Raw genomic sequence first — 18,367 nt, forward strand, 5'->3', positions numbered from 1 at the left:
CAAGCAGTTTTCAGCCACCCTACACAAGTTCTGGGAAGGAAATCTGGAAATCCTGGAAAAGCCCCAAATGCTCATAATTGTTGAGCCACTCTCCAGCCCTTACAGAAGTTTGATTTTGAATTTTCCCTGTAAAGTGATGCTGTCAAAGTTAAACTGTCTAACAAAACAAAAAGGGCAATGCTTCTTTCCATTTTGTTTCTGCAGAACTATTAGACAAAAATTATCTCTCCTTATAACATTTGTAAAAATAGAAATTTAAAACATTTAGTAACTTGTATATTTGTAAGGAGAATAGTTCAATGAGACATGTTTGACTACAGATTAAATTTATAAAACTTGTCAATTTTCTTAAAATGTCATTGTGCTTTATGTATGAAATCATATGTATTTTCAGAAATGTCATTTTGTATAGTTTTAAGGTTGATGAATTTTATAATATTCTTATGATATTTGTCTTAAAAAACTTTCGATTTTGATGCAACATTGAGGTTAGAGTACTTGCTTAGTGAGAACAAGGTTCCAAGTACAGGCCCCTGATGTGAAAAACATATCAAAAGATAAAAATCTAAAAATAACAATTATTAAAGGAAATTTTCCTAGGATATTGATAATTTTTCTAAGGATCTCCTGTTTGGCTTTGCTTTATTTTACTATTAAAAAAAGCCCTTTACTTAATTTTTTTTTCAAATTTAAGGCTATGAATTTTATTAGCAATTTTGTGTAATTGCATTCATTAACTGATGTAGAATATATTTCTGTACAGTGTAAATATGTGTTGCTCCCAATTGGTTGATGAATAAAGCTGCTTTGGCCAAGGGCAGGGCAGAATATAGCTAGACAGAAAAGCCAAACTGAATACAGGAAAAAAGAAGAATGGAGTTGAAGCAGATGGCATCCAATCACCCAAGGAACAAGATGCCACCAGACTGGAAATGCCATGGCCAATCAGCAATACATAGATTAACAGAAATGGGCTAATTTAAATTGTAAGGGCTAGATCGTAATAAGCTTGGACAATAGGCCTTTTTTGTAATTAATATTAAGCCTCAGTGATTATTTACAAGCAGCTGTGGGACAGGACAGGACAGAGAAAAGCCTCAGACTACACTAACTTCTGTTATATGTCATTCTTTCTTCTTTATTTATTTCCATTTTTTCTATAGTAAATATTCTGTTTTTGAAAAAGAACTTTTCTCATTATTTTTCACTTTTATTTACAATAAAAATCCCTATCGAATGCAGAGATGTGTTTTGATATACAGTGATTTCCTCATCATTTTGTACTAGTTTATAACTACACCAAGCTTCCTGCTATAATTTTATTATTCACATCTAACGTTACTACACAATTATAACAAAATAAAATATGTGCTATATAATGCAAACTGCCCGTAAATAACTCACTAATCTTGGTGGTATGGTATATGCCAGGCATGTATGAGATAATGTCACAATCACTATGTCTTTATGGAGGCTTCTCTTTCATGATCTTGATGACTATCATCATTTCATAATTAAATTTTTTCATGTTCTTTTACATATTTCCTTCCACACAAATTTCTTTTTATCATTTCTGATTTTGAAGTGAACTTCTTTTAGTATTATCAGTGTATGCATTGCCATGAAATTTAGTGTATGGTTGTCTGGCTAAATTTGTATTCTGTAGATAGACATAAGTTTAATTTTGGAGATTCACAGAATTATTAGTTAAATATTAACCAATTATTATAATCTTGAAATAAAAATTTTCACCACCAATTTCTTCTTGGACTGTTTAGTTTACCCAACATTTATAAGAAATGCAAATTGTCAATTTACTTGAAGTATAAATATTTTTTTAACAAACTTAAAAATAGTTCAATTCCCACTATCACATCCATGTACCAAAACTTTACTAAATGCTGATGTAAATAACTTTCAAACAATTCATCTCATGGATGGAAATATGATATGTAAAAGAGATTCTAATAAGAATAGGGAACCAGGCTCAAATTGTTAATTTTTTAACCCAGTGTTTACCACTGTGTCAGCTAAATTGTAACTTCCTTGTCAATATATATTCATGGAATGAATCCATGTTGAGAGAGTACTTGAATTCCCTGTAATTACATTGAAAAAAAATGTTACATTGAAAACAATGTCTGGGTCACTTTGTGTAGAAACAGAGCCTGAAAATTAAAACTCAGAAGTCTGGTAGATGCTCGAGATGGAACTGGACATTATACACACAAAACGTGCTTTACCATTGAACTATATCCACTACTAACAAAGGACAGTAATCAAAGCTTATATGAATTCACAGCGACTGAGACAGCAAGCACAGGGCCTCTAGGGGTGTGCATCAGGTCCTTTGTGTCTATATTATGCTGTCCAGTTCATATGTGTGAGAACAATTAAGTCTCTGTTTATTGTGCCTTCTCTTGTACTCTTTTCCTTCTGTTTGTTTGTTTCCAATTTCAATGTTTTAGTTTTTGTTGTTTTTATTTTATTTTATTATTTTTATCCCTTCTCTATTCTTTTTTAAGTATTTATTTATTTTATTATGCATACAGTATTTGGCCTACATGTATGCTTGCAAGCCAGAAGAGGGCACCAAATCTCATTATAGATGATTGTGAGCCACAATGTGGTGCTGACAACTGAACTCAGGTCCTCTGGAAGAGCAGCCCCAGTGCTCTTAACCTCTGAGCCATCTCTCCAGCCCCTTTCTAACAAGAGACAGAAAGGGTATGGATCCAGATGGGAGAGGAGTTGGGGGGTGTACCAAGAGAGGAGTAGAGGGATGAGAAACTGTAATCAGGATATATTGAGAAAAAAAAATATATTTTATATATATATATATATTTTGGTTTTTCGAGACAGGGTTTCTCTGTGTAGCTTTGCGCCTTTCCTGGAACTCACTTGGTAGCCCAGGCTGGCCTCGAACTCACAGAGATCCGCCTGCCTCTGCCTCCCGAGTGCTGGGATTAAAGGCGTGCGCCACCACCGCCCGGCATGAGAAAAAATATATTTTAAAATCCCATACTAAAGAATAACACAGAAATACCATGGTTCACAAGATATACTGACAGATATTTTGTTACCATTAACTTTGGCATTTGAGTATTAATAATTGTTCACCAATATCTAAAAACTAGGACACAATGGGCACTGAAATGATATATTTGTCTCTTTACCATCATTTGACTTTTGGTGCCCTCTCTCCTTCCCTGTCTTATTGCTCTCATTCTCCCTTGATATCTCTACTGCTCTGAAATTACTTCTTGTCTTTAACAGGCAGTTAGAGATTAAAGGCTCATTTTGTCTATATTCTTTGCAGTATTCTAAGAATGAAGTTGAGCAAGATCCTTAATTGTTGACTCAGTCTTCTGTATTCTGGCAACTTCTCTGGTTATGATTACTATTTTTTCACTCATCTGATCATGCATAAAGTATTTATTTAGTGATTTTTTTTTATGTTGAGATATAGGTAATTTATGAAAAAAGAGGGACACCTTGTAATAAAACTCTCATTTTGGGAAGCCTGCAAAAGTTGGTGAGATAGATAAACATACAAAAACTGACTCAATAATAGGGCTTTATGAACAAATAGTTATTTCAAACTGTCACTGAAATAATAAATAGTGTGGGGGAAAAGTTATGAAACAAGATACCCAGCCTGCCAAAACTTGAAAAAATACTTTCTAAGCATATTTTAAAAGAGAATAGATGTGTGATCCAAAAGGTTTCAGGAAATAACTTAGGCTCTTAGATATTACACCATATTGCTAGTTGAGCAACACATTATTATTAATTACATATGATAATGTCAAGTTAAGCAAATACTTTCCATGAATCTGAATTAAAATTGATGTGTAGCATGAATTTCTAAATAGTCTTATTAATAAAATCAAACCTGAGGCCAGTTATTGGGGTGAATACTGGAAGATCAGAGAGACAAAACAAGCCACAGCTAACCTCACCTGGCCAACTTCTCAGCTGATCCTATTTCCTCAGACTGGAAGCCAATGTGTCCTCATATCCGAATGGTTCTCAGCTGAACTGTGCTGCTCAAAACCTAAAAGCTTAACCAGCCAAATGCTTCTAGTTTCTGGTCCTCACGCCTTATATACCTTTCTGCTTTCTACCACCAATCCCTGGGATTAAAAGCTCGCTTTCTTGGATTAAAGGTGTGTGTCACCATGCCTGGCTGTTTCCAATGTGAGCTTGAACTTACAGAGATCCAGACGGATCTCTGCCTCTGGAATGCTAGGATTAAAGGCGTGTGTGCCACCATTTTCTAGCCTCTGTATCTAGTGGCTGTTCTGTGTCTGACCCCAGATAAGTTTATTAGGGTGCACAATATTTTGGGGAACACAATACCACCATATTTCCCCTTTTGTGTATAAAATTTAAAAAAAGCTTATAACTAATACAAGAAAAATTATGTCTAATAAGTATATACAATATATACAGTCAAGATTACATTAATGATGTCTAGTCAATTAACATTTGACAGATTCAGACAAAAATTCCATTATATACATAAAACAATGTCCAGTCATTTGATAAACTCAGACAAAAATTTCGTTACTTATCCTATTTAAAGCAAGTAATTCCTTTTAAAAGTATTTTTTCTTTTCATAATATTTCAGTAATCTACTTTTTGTCATTTTTATATCTTCCTCTTTTCTTTTTAGTGTAGAGTCAGTGATCTACCCATTTATCCTATTATTCTTTAACTTTTTTCTCAGAATAGATTCAGTGATCTATCTCATCTATATTCTTTTCTCTTTTTTCTTTCTTTTTTAAACAAAACCTCTGAATCTAATCTCCATGTTCAGCTCTTTTCTGACCATGAACAATTAACAACTTGTTACCAACCCCCTAAACAATGAAAATTATCCCATGCCCAAAACCCATTAAAAAGACCAAAAAACCACCTACCACACAACACCTCTTTGGGAATGTGGGTGTCCTATTCTTAAAATTGCTTCTTGCTAGGTATGGCTGAATGTAGATGTAACCAACCGTCTTATTAAATAAGAAACACAGAAACAATGTAAAAGAGAAAGCCGAGAAGTCAGAGCTCAGAGCTAAAATCTCACCCTTCCTCCTGCTGTCCCAGCTTCGCGAAAAGAGAGCTATATCCTGTCTGTTCATTTTTTTATAGTATGTTGTTCTGCCTTCTCATTGGTTGTAAACCCAAACACATGGCTGCCTCGTCACTGTCTGAATGTACAGCCCCCTAGGTCTTAAAGGCATATGTCTCCAATGCTGGCTGTATCCCTGAACACACAGAAATCTATGGGATTAAAGGCGTGTGCCACCACCGCCACACTCTGTCTATGGCTCTAATAGCTCTGACCCACGGGCAACTTTATTTATTAACATACAATCAAAATCACATTTCAGTACAATTAGAATACCAACACATTTCCCCTTTTCTATTTTAATAAAAAGAAAAAAAAGCAAAAGGTTATAACTAACAAAAGAAAAACTATATACAAAAGTACAATAACTATATACAATATAGACAAGTAATAAATACCTAAACAGGTATTTGAAAAATCAGAGATAATAATTCCATTATCTATCCTATTTTGGTAAATCCAAGATGTATCTAATGTACTTTCTATCCTAATTAATTTTCAACTATAACTAACTAATCTTCAATCATAACTAACTAATCTTCAACTCCCTCAGAGACCCAAGAAGGGAATAATATTAGCTAACAAAAATAAAAACAGGAAGTGCATGCAAGCAACTTCCAAAAAATTTTGTGAGTTGACAGAAACAGCCAGCTGCCTGGGCAGTCACCTGAGGTTTCTCCGCAGTGTTGGGGCATCATCTTCAGCCTATAGGCTTAGTGTATCTGACAGACTCATTTGTGAAGTAGGATGTACACAAGGTCAACAGTTCAACCTCACATTGGGTGAGAGCAGTCCATGTACCAGAAACACCTGAATTCCACTAGTGTCCTGTCATGATTCAGGATTTTAAATTCTGGAAATTGTTGACAGTTTTTTAATTCAGCTGTCCATTCTTCTTGGCTGTGTATATATGGCTTCATCTCAGCATCCCCTTCTTCTCCAAATCCCTCTATTAAATGCCAGTCTACTTTTGAGAGGCATGAGCTTTCAGCTGCTGTTCCATTGTACAACAGAATCCATCGGCCCTCTGCCTGTTAAGCTGCCTTCGAAGAAAAGGGCACCGTACCTTTTCCGGATGCGAAGGCCACTTCAGGGATGGGGCCATATTGTCCTGGCCTCAGAAGATGCCTTTTGATAAAGCCATAACCACACTTGTTTTGGCAAGAATCAGTAGTCCCTTGTTTCGTGATCTGTCTGTCCATTTTGTCCTGTTGATTCGAGGATACTTTGTTGTCCAGTGGCTAACTTTTGCCAGAATGAAAGTTGACTCCATATGCAGTTTCTTCAATGCCCATATTTTCTCTAAAGTAGATTGGTACTGCCAGGAGCCGACATGTCTCAAAAAAGAAAAATTTTCTAAGTTATTAAAACATTGTAAATGCCATATTCTGTAGATCTCTGAAGGGTTTGAAGATGACCTGTCTAAAACATCTCTGCTCAATTTTTAAAACATATCTAATATGACTACAAGTTCTATGATAATGTCTAACTACTAGCTTTCATTTTTTATATCCTAATAGTTGATAATAATAACATTCAAGGATCAGAAATTTGCATTACATTGTTAAATGGATGGAATAAATACAATTAGAAATATACATATAGCATTTTCTAACAATATCAGTTTCAAATTTGTGTACAATAAAACAATTCAATCCAATGTAAAGTATTTAAAACTAGTAATTGTCTTTTTCTTTTCTTTCTTTCTCTTTTCTTTTAAACAAGAACCTTAAATCTAATCTCCTTTGCTTAGCCTTTTTCCTAACCCTTGACAATAACTTGTAACCAACCCCCCTAAATACTGAAAATTATCCCAGACCCAAAACCCATTAAAAAGACCAAAAAACCACCCGCCCCACACCACCTATTTGGGAATGTGGGCGTCGTATTCTTAAAATTGCTTCCTGCTGGGTATGGGCGAAGTTTTCTTTATCCTGAAAGAAAAATTTTAGGTTAATTGTCAAATTCTAGGAGAGGTAACTATATCCTTCATTATCCAGTCTGTGTATAATGCCAAAGTTTAGGGTTTATCTCAAGTCCTTATTCAAGTAGTCTTTGAGACTGGATCATCTCAGCTAGTCATCTCAAATTTGCTCTGAGCACCTTGTAGTTCAAAGCTGATCTATGGATGATGTTTGTCAGCTTAATGATATTATTATTGTCCAAGTGGAATTGTTGTTGTTGTGGGGCCCCATCTTCTTTCTGGAGACTTCAGTTGATGTTAGGCCTGGCCATGATTTCCTGCAGAAAACTGATAAGAGACTCGAACACAAAAACATATATATGCAGCTAGCCTTTTTTCTAGAATTAGTTAGTACTCTATGTGACCATTCATATCTTAACAAAGTTTAAAATGTATATATATATATATATATATATATATATATTAATCTTGTAAATTTTTATATAAAATTTATACTTTGAGAAAAGTTTAAAGAATCAGAATAGAATCAAAGAGTTGAGATTAGTAATAGAATAGTCCCTTAATTAATTTTGCTTTTGTCCTGTACCATAGCAGATGATGGCTCTTATTCTGGCATGATACAGGGAGTTTGCATTTTCCTTTTAACAACATGCTTGATTTTAAAGAAGGAGAGAGCCATTCTCCAACTCCAAAGTCAGCTTTAAATTTTAATTGAACTGGGACTATTAGAAAACCAAGAGTGTTAAATCTTTAGAGAAAAGCAGAAACAAACATTTAGGAAGACATAAAATTTTTTTAGATAATATATACCCATACACCGTTTCACTCTGTTTCTTGGGATAGATGATTTGTCCCTTTTCTTCAGTTGTCTCATTTGTCCAGTGTTCTTCAGATTCCTTAACCTTCATTCTCCTAAAAGACAAAAACAAAAACCTTTCCCCAAGACTAATTTTGGGGATGTTCCTTTTTGGCAAATTATTATCTGATTAAATGAAAAGGCATGTGTTACTGGTACAAGTTAGTTTAAATTGGATGTTCATGCTGGTTGATGAACTATCACCTCCTCAATTAAGAGGTCTCTCTTGTTCAAATCGAACCTTTATCAATTTTGATGGTACCCACAGCTTATCTTCTCCTGTAGAAACAAAAGCAAAACCTCGTCCCCAATGTAATACATACCCTGGTTTCCATTCTGAGGTCAGCACATCCTTAAAGTATATAGGCTAATTTAATTCTGTAGTTTTTTCTATTATCCAATGTCTCTCTGCAGCTGTTGTTCCTTTCTCATTGGCATTCAGAAAATTCAAAGTTAGAAGAGCATTATGCAGTCTATTTCTGGAGGTTTTTGTTACCCATTTCTGTTTATTTAGCATATCCTTTAGAGTTCTGTTTGATCGTTCTATAACTGCTTGACCCATAGGATTATGTGGTATGCCTGTAATATGCTTTATATTGTAATAAGCAAAAAACTGTTTCATTTTAACAGAGACATATGATGGAGCATTGTCAGTTTTGATTTGTGCAGGTATACCCATGATGGCCATAACTTCTAGCAAATGAGTGATTACAGAATCAGCTTTTTCAGAACTCAAAGCAGTTGCCCATTGAAATCCTGAATAAGTATCGATAGTGTGGTGTACATATTTCAATTTTCAAAATTCTGCAAAGTGAAACACGTCCATCTGCCAGATTTCATTTCTCTGAGTACCCTTTGAGTTACATCCTGCTGGTAATGGCGTTTGATTGTAGAAGGAACAAGTAGGACATTTCTTTACTATTTCTTTGGCTTGTTGCCAGGTTATGGAAAAATCCTTTTTAAACCTTTACTATTAACGTGATGTTTTTATGAAATTCTGAGGCCTCCAGCACATTTCCTATCAATAATTTATCAATCTCATCATTGCCTTGTGCTAGAGGGCCTGGCAGACCAGTATGGGATCGAATGTGAGTTATATATAAAGGATGATTCCTTTTCCTGATTGTATCTTGTAATTGAATAAATAGTGAAGTTAATTCTGAAGCATCAGGGATAAATTCTGCAGTCTCAATATGTAACACCACTCTTTCAGCATACTGAGAGTCAGTTACTATGTTGAGAGGTTCTGAAAAATCCATTAATACCAACAGAATAGCATACAATTCTGATTTTTGAACTGAATTATACGGACTTTGAACCACTTTACTTAAATTTTCTGATTTGTAACCTGCCTTTCCTTCTTTGTTGGCATCTGTATAAAATGTACGAACTCCAGATATGGGTTTTTGCCGTACAATTCGAGGCAAGATCCAATCAGCTCTCTTTATAAGATCAATTCTATTGCTTTTGGGATATTTGCTGTTAATTTCTCCCAAAAAATTACTGCAAGCTCTTTGCCAAGGTTCACTTTCTGTCCATAATTTTTCAATGTCCTCCTTAGTTAATGGTACGACAATTTCTGCTGGGTCTATGCCTGCTAATTGACGAAGTCTCAATTTTCCTTTGTAAATCAAGTCAGAGATTTTTTCCACATAAGTTTTTAATTTTTTATTTGGTTTATTTGGTAAAAATATCAATTCCAATATAATATCTTCCCTCTTCATTAATATTCCAATAGGAGAACGCCTAGAAGGTAAAATAACCAAAATGCAATCCAGCTTTGGATCAATACGATCCACATGTCCTTCATGCACTTTCTTTTCTACCAAGGCCAATTCTTTCTCAGCTTCAGGTGATAATTCTCTTGGACTATTTAAGTCCTTGTCACCTTCTAAGGTTTTGAACAAATTAGTCAGTTCATCATTTTTTACCCCAACAATAGTTCGTAGATGAGAAATATCTCCAAATAATCTTTGAAAGTCATTAAGAGTCTGTAGTCTATCTCTCCTAATTTGCACCTTTTGGGGTCTAATTTTTTGTAGCTCTATTTTATATCCTAAATAATTAATAGAATCTCCTCTTTGTATCTTTTCAGGAGCAATTTGTAATCCCCAGCGAGGCAAAATTTTCTTTACTTCTTCAAACATTATTTCTAAAGTATCTGCATTTGAGTCAGCTAGTAAAATATCGTCCATATAATGATAAATTATAGATTTAGGAAATTTTTTACGTATCACTTCCAATGGCTGTTGTACAAAATATTGGCACAGAGTTGGGCTATTCAACATTCCCTGTGGGAGGACCCTCCATTGAAATCTTTTAACCGGTTGAGAATTATTATAAGTAGGCACTGTAAAAGCAAATCTTTCTTTGTCTTTTTCTTGTAAGGGTATTGAAAAGAAACAGTCTTTTAAATCAATAACTATGAGAGGCCATCCTTTTGGTAACAGAGTAGGCAAAGGCATCCCAGATTGTAGAGAGCCCATTGGCTGAATTACTTTGTTAATTGCTCTAAGGTCTGTTACCATTCTCCATTTACCAGATTTCTTTTTAATAACAAATACAGGAGAATTCCAAGGGCTGGTTGATTCTTCAATATGCTGAGCATTTAACTGTTCTTCTACCAGCTCTTCTAAAGCCTGGAGTTTCTCTGTTGTTAAAGGCCATTGCTGGACCCATACAGGCCCGGCTAGCTCAGTTGGTAGAGCATGAGACTCTTAATCTCAGGGTCGTGGGTTCGAGCCCCACGTTGGGCGCCAGATGTAGATGTAACCAACCGTCTTATTAAATAAGAAACACAGAAACAATGTAAAAGAGAAAGCCGAGAAGTCAGAGCTCAGAGCTAAAATCTCACCCTTCCTCCTGCTGTCCCAGTTTCGCGAAAAGAGAGCTATATCCTGTCTGTTCATTTTTTTATAGTATGTTGTTCTGCCTTCTCATTGGTTGTAAACCCAAACACATGACTGCCTCGTCACTGTCTGAATGTACAGCCCCCTAGGTCTTAAAGGCATATGTCTCCAATGCTGGCTGTATCCCTGAACACACAGAGATCTATGGGATTAAAGGCGTGTGCCACCACCGCCACACTCTGTCTATGGCTCTAATAGCTCTGACCCCCGGGCAACTTTATTTATTAACATACAATCAAAATCACATTTCAGTACAATTAGAATACCACCACAGCTGAAGATATCTTTATTCTGAAAAAAAAATTAGGGTAATTGTCAAATTCTAGGAAAGGTATCTATATCCTTCGTTATCCAGTCTGTGTATAATGCCAAAGTTCAGGGTTTATCTCAAGTCCTTATTCAAGTAGTCTTTGAAACTGGATCATCTCAGCTAGCCCTCTCAAAATTGCTCTGAGCACTTTGTTATCCAAAGCTGATCTGTTTGTCAGCTTAGTGATATTATTATTGTCCACATGGAATTGTTGTTGTGGGGCCCCATCTTCTTCCTGGAGACTTCAGTTGATGTTAGGCCTGGCCATGATTTCCTGCAGAACACTGACAAGAGACTCGAACACAAAGACATATATATGCAGCTAATTGAAGCCTTTTTTCTAGAATTAGTTAGTACTCTATATGATCATTCATATATTAACAAAGTTTAAAATGTATGTATATATATATATATAATAATTTTTGATATAAAATTCATACTTTAAGAAAGTTTCAAGAACCAGAATAGAATCAAAGAGTTGAGATTAGTAATGAGATTAGTAATAGAATAGTCCCTTAATTAATTTGGTTTTTCTCCTGTCCCATAGCAGAAGATGGTTCTTTTCTTCTGGCATGATACAGGGAGTTTGCATTTTCCTTTTAACAACATGCTTCAGTTTAAAGGTGAGAGCCTTTCTCCAACTCCAAAGTCACCTTTAAATTTTAATTGAACTGGGACTATTGTAGACCAATAGTGTTAAATTTCTTTAGAGAAGAGCAGAATCAAACATTTAGGAAGACATAAAATTTTTTAGATGATATACCCATACACCATTTCACTCTGTTTCCTGGGATAGATGATTTGTTCCTTTTCTTCAGTTGTTTCATTTGTCCAGTGTTCTTCAGATTTCTTAACCTTCATTCTCCTAAAAGACAAAAACAAAAACCTTTCCCCAAGACTAATTTTGGGGATGTTCCTTTTTGGCAAGTTATTATCTGATTAAATTAAAAGGAATGTGTTACTGGTACAAGTTAGTTTAAATTGGATGATCATGCTGGTTGAGGAACTATCACCTCCTCTAATTAAGAGGTCTCTCTTATTCAAATCAAACCTTTATCAATTTTGATGGTACCCATAGTTTATCTTCTCCTATAGAAACAAAAACAAAACCTTGTCCCCTATGTAACACATATCCTGGTTTCCATTCTGAGGTCAGCACATCCTTAAAGTATATAGGCTGATTTAATTCTGTAGTTTTTTCTATTATCCAATGTCTCTCTGCAGCTGTTATTCCTTTCTCATTGGTACTGAGAAAATTCAAGTTTAATGGAGCATTATGTAGTCTATTTCTGGGGGTTTTTGTTACCCCTTTCTGTTTATTTAGCATATCCTTTAGAGTTCTGTTTGATCTTTCTATAACTGCTTGATCTATAGGAATATGTGGTATACCTGTAATATGCTTTATATTGTAATGAGCAAAAAACTGTTTCATTTTAACAGAGACATATGATGGAGCAATGTCAGTTTTGATTTATGCAGGTATAAACATGATGGCCATAACTTCAAGCAAATGAGTGATTACAGAATCAGCTTTTTCAGAAATCAAAGCAGTTGACCATTGAAATTCTGAATAAGTATCAATGGTATGGTGTATATATTTCAATTTTTCAAATTCTGCAAAGTGAAACATGTCCGTCTGCCAGATTTTATTCTTCTGAATACCCTTTGGGTTACATCCTGCTGATAATGGTGTTTGATTGTAGAAGGAACAAGTAGGACATTTCTTTACTATTTCTTTGGCTTGTTGCCAGGTTATGGAAAAATCATTTTTTTTTTTTTTTGGTTTTTCGAGACAGAGTTTCTCTGCGTAGCTTTGCGCCTTTCCTGGAGCTCACTTGGTAGCCCAGGCTGGCCTCGAACTCACAGAGATCCTCCTGGCTCTGCCTCCCGAGTGCTGGGACTAAAGGCGTGTGCCACCACCGCCCGGCCGGAAAAATCCTTTTTTAAACCTTTACTATTGACATGATGGTTTTTTTTTTTTTTTTTTTTTATGAAATCCTGAGGCCTCCCTCACATTTCCTATCAATAATTTATCAATCTCATCATTGCCTTGTGCTAGAGGGCCTGGCAGACCAGTATGGGATTGGATGTGAGTTATATATAAAGGATGACTCCTTTTCCTGATTGTATCTTGTAACTGAATAGTGAAGTTAATTCTGAAGCATCAGTGATAAATTCTTCAGTCTTAAATGTAATATCACTCTTTCAGCATACTGAGAGTCAGTTACTATGTTGAGAGGCTCTGAAAAATCCACTAATACCAACAGAATAGCATACAATTCTGATTTTTGAACTGATTTATAAGGACTTTGAACCACTTTACTTTAATTTTAATTTTCATATTTGTATCCTGCCTTTCCTTGTTTGTTGGCATCTGTATAAAATGTATGAACTCCAGATATGTTTTTCCCCATACAATTCGAGGCAAGATCCCATTAGCTCTCTTTATAAGATCAATTCTATTGCTTTTGGGATATTTGCTGTTAATTTCTCCCAAAAAATTACTGTAAGCTCTTTGCCAAGGTTAATGTTGAGTTTCATGACCAAGATGACATGTGGGTAGGTGCTGTGGGATGGTCTGTATGTCAAATGCTCTGATTGGTCAATAAATAAAACACTGATTGGCCAGTGGCCAGGCAGGAAGTATAGACAGGACTAACAGAAGAGAAAAGAAAGAACAGGAAGGCAGAAGGAGTCACTGCCAGCCGCCACCATGACAAGCAGCATGTGAAGACGCCGGTAAGCTGCGAGCCACATGGCAAGGTATAGATTTATGGAAATGGATTTATTTAAGCTATAAGAACAGTTAGCAAGAAGCCTGCCACAACCATACAGTTTGTAAGCAATATAAGTCTCTGTGTTTACTTGATTGGGTCTGAGTGGCTATGGGACTGGCAGGTGACAGAGATTTGTCCTGAATGTGGGCAAGGCAGGAAAACTCTAGCTACAAATGGTTCCCAACATGGGGAAGAGTTTCTACCTAAAACCTAAAAAAAAAAAAAAATTCTAAAATGGAGCTAAAAACAGTTTCTAGTTGTCTCTTTCAAGCTAGTGGCAGCCTGCATGTTTGAGCTACTATGGCGGGTTCCTGGCCTATGTGCTTGACCTGCAGTTTGGTAGGAATGAGGCCTCTGCAAGTGGCACATTAAGCTGTGTCATGGATTTAGCTTTTGCTAGTACAAAAAAAAAAAAGAGGTTTCTGGGCTACATGCTGTTTTGATAGAAGCATAGACCCACTATTTCTGAGAGTTGATCGCTCCTAGAGCTGGCAGAAAACATACCACTGCCATGTTGGGAAGCTGAAGTGGGCGGAGCCAGCAGCCACAGAGCTGTTTCAATCTTAGAATGGTGCAGTTTAAAGCAATAAGCTCAAGGTAATATAAAAAAAAAATAAGCCACGTAAAGATGGCTACCACAAAGAGAATCTGGATTATGTTCTCTTTGATATTCGTAACTGAAAAAAAAACATTTGATTACAAAAGCTGATGAGTCATGCCAAAATGTATATTTTAAAGGTACTTTGACTTCAAAATTTGGATGTAAGGATATGTTGCTCTGGAAAGGAGGCTCTGCTTTTGTTTCCACAGAAAGCCAGAGGCTATGGATTTGTTCCAGATTAAGATACACCAGGTTTGACCAGCCAAGACCCCCTGAAAGGTCTCTGATGACACCAAGGCCCAGATGATCTCACATCCAGAACCATTTCAAGGCAACTGGCTCAGACAATACACCCTCACGGACTAATTCATAATTCTAAAATTTTCTTTGTGTCTCCATAGGATACAGCACCCACCTCCAGCAGGAAGTAGTAAGAGAAGCTACACCCAAATTCCCAAATATACCAAGCTGGCTTTGGAGATGTGTAAAAGTTAAAACCTTCCTTTAAAACAAAAGAAAAGGGGAAGTGCTGTGGGATGGTCTGTATGTCAAATCTCTGATTGGTCAATAAATAAAACACTGGCCAGTGGCCAGACAGGAAGTATAGGCAGGACTAACAGAGGAGAAAAGAAAGAACAGGAAGGCGGAAGAAGTCACTGCCAGCTGCTACCATGACAAGCAGCATGTTAAGACACCGGTAAGCTGCGAGCCACATGGCAAGGTATAGATTTATGGAAATGGATTAATTTAAGCTATAAGAACAGTTAGCAAGAAGCCTGCAATGGCCATACAGCTTGTAAGCAATATAAGTCTCTGTGTTTACTTGATTGGGTCTGAGCGGCTGTGGGACTGGCGGGTGACAGGGATTTGTCCTGACTGTGGGCAAGGCAGGAAAACTCTAGCTACAGGTAGGAGAAGCAATTTCAAAAGGTTTGAGGAATGTAAGATGTTTTGGATGTGGAAAGCAAGGACATTTGAAAAGGGACTGTAAACATGTCATTCCTAGAAACAATGTTTCTTCATGGAACCAGGAGCTTCAGATTGATCACAAAAAGGAAGAGAAAAAGCTACATAATCTTGAAGGAAAGAAGCGAGAGCAGGCTGAAAGGCTGGGCATGGGCTTGGTGTCCAGAAGCTCCATCTCCCACTCTGTGCTGTCTGAGATGCAGGTGATTGAGCAGGAAACTCTGCTGAGTGCAAGATCTTCTTGTTCACAGCTTGACTTGTTTGATGATGTTGGAACTTTCGCCTCCAGACCCCCAAAGTACAAGGACAACCCTTTTTCCTTGGGAGAAACTTTTGGTTCCTGCTGGGATTCAGATGCAGCCTGGGGTATGGGCAGGGCAGAAGAGAAGGAACCTGAAGTAACCATCTCCAGCATTCAGCCTATTTCAGAAAGAACCACAAGCTGGAGGGAAGTGGAGAGCCAGAGCTCAGGTCTTGAATCCAGTGAAGCCTGTCAGAAGTTTGCAGGAGCCAAAGCCAACTCATCTGACATGTTCTTTGGTCGATAGGTGGATTCTGAATATGAAGCCAGGTCTCGGCTACAGCAGCTCTCAGGCAGCACGGCATCAGCTCTTCATACCTTTTTGGGGACATAGATGGAGCTCATGGAGGAGGAACTGTATCTTTGGGAAACAAAATACCACCACATTGATGGACCTGAATAATTCAAAATATTAATATTTTAAGTCTGCCATGCTTTGAAAAAACAAGATTTTTAAATCAAGTTTGTAAATACAAATGGGTTTCTGAATGTTTAAATAATTCTCAAAATTAAAATCTTAAATTAGTAAACATTACATATCCATTATGGTAAAGACCCAATAATACTAATTCAAAAATGAAATTTGTGACTAAAACTTGGGGGACTTGCTGTGGGATGTTCTGTATGTTAAATGTGTTGCTCTAATTGGTTAATAAATAAAACACTGATTGGCCAGTAGCCAGGCAGGAAGTATAGCCAGAACAAGGAGAGGAGAATTCTGGGAAGTGGAAGGCTGAGGCAGAGAGACACTGACAGCCGCCTCCATGAAAAGCAAGATGTAAGGTACCAGTAAGCCATGAGCCACATGGCAACTTATAGACTAATAGAAATGGGTTAATTTGAGATATAAGAACTAGATAACAAGAAGCCTGTTGCAGCCATACAGTTTGTAAGCAATATAAGTCTCTGTGTGTTTACTGTGTTGGGTCTAAGCGGCTGTGGGACTGGCGGGTGAGAGAGTTTGTCCTGACCATGGGCCAGGCAGGACTAGAGAAAACTCCAGCAACAGGGACTTATTTAAGCATTACCTCCCATTGACTAATTGTTTCATTATGACATTTTTCACACATGCATATCATGTTTTTTGTTCCTATTCTCAAATTTCTTCTCTTGTCCCACTCACCTAGATTATATAACTTCCTTCCTCCAAATACTACCACTTCTATTTCATGCCATATATATATATATATATATATATATATATATATATATATATATATATATATATATATATGTGTGTGTGTGTGTGTGTGTGTGTGTGTGTGTGTGTGTGTGTTCATGTGTGAACAAGATAGGTATATGTGTAAAAACACATATACTTATCTTTGTAAATCTGGCTTATTATGACTAGCAGGATTTCCATCAATTCTATTCATTCTGGGGCAAATTATATCATATCCTTTGTGGATTAATAAAATTCTATTACACACACATACACACACACAAACATATACATAATATGTCATAACATATAACTATATTATATAAAATTTATATAAAATAAAATATATGAAATTGAGTATTGTTCTTTCCAAGTCTGTGAAGAATTGTATTGGAATATTGATGGGGATTGCACTTAATCTGTAGATTGCTTTGGGTAAGATAATAATTTTTACTATGTTAGTCCTTCCAATCCATGAGCATGGGAGATCTTTCCATTTTCTGATACCTTCTTTGATTTCTTTCTTCAGAGACTTAAAGTTCGTGTCATACAGGTCTTTCACTTGCTTAGAGTTACCCCAAGGTATTTTATATTATTTATTGTTATTATAAAGGGTGATGTTTCTCTGATTTCTTTCTCAGCCCATTTATCATTTGTATATAGGAGGGGAGCTACTGATTTTCTTTTAGTTAATCTTGTATCCTGCAACATTACTTAAAGGTTTATTAGCTGTATGAATTCCCTGGTAAATTTCTTGGGGTCACTTGTGTATACTATCATATCATCTGCAAATAGTGAAAGTTTGACTTCTTCCTTTTCAATTTCTATCCCCTTGATCTCTTTTTGTCTTATTACTCTAGGTAGAACTTCGAGTTCTGGGTAGAACTATATTAAATAGATATGGAGAGAGAGAGAGAGAGAGAGAGAGAGAGAGAGAGAGAGAGAGAGAGAGAGAGACTTTATGTCTGTGTGATTTATTAGACTTGCTTACAGAGTATAGTTCAAGTAGTCCAACAAGAGCTGCCACACATTGCAGTGGCTAAGAATCCAGTAGTTGGTCAGTCCAGGAGGCACTGATGTTGACAGTCTGGCACACTTCCGGAAATATAAATCTAAAGACCTGGTTCTAATAGTAAAGGAATGTTGCAAGAGGAGTTGTACTTGCCAGCAAGAATGAAAGCAAATAATAAAAATAGTTTCCTTTTCTATGTAGTTTAATCTGGGCACTCAACAGAAGGTCACTAACATTAAATGAGTTTTTATGCTTTATGTCATTAGATTACAAAGTCCTTTTGTTGAAAAAGGGGTGTCCAATGGAGTTGGGGACTGAAAAACAGAGATGAGAAAGGGGCTCACATGGACTCACAGAGACTGAAGCAGCAAGCACAGGGCCTGCATGTGTCTGTACCTGGTCCTCTGCTTATATATT

General features: G+C 36.3%; 1 non-coding gene across 1 annotated transcript; it reads left to right on the forward strand.

The window, feature by feature from the left end:
* The first annotated feature begins 10,595 nt into the window (after positions 1-10,595).
* Positions 10,596-10,668, forward strand: Trnak-cuu (transfer RNA lysine (anticodon CUU)). Its single transcript has one exon. It is a non-coding gene; the product is annotated as a tRNA-Lys (tRNA).
* Positions 10,669-18,367: the final 7,699 nt, after the last annotated feature.

This window comes from Peromyscus maniculatus, chromosome X (genome assembly GCF_049852395.1).
Source record: "Peromyscus maniculatus bairdii isolate BWxNUB_F1_BW_parent chromosome X, HU_Pman_BW_mat_3.1, whole genome shotgun sequence".
Taxonomy (NCBI): domain Eukaryota; kingdom Metazoa; phylum Chordata; class Mammalia; order Rodentia; family Cricetidae; genus Peromyscus; species Peromyscus maniculatus.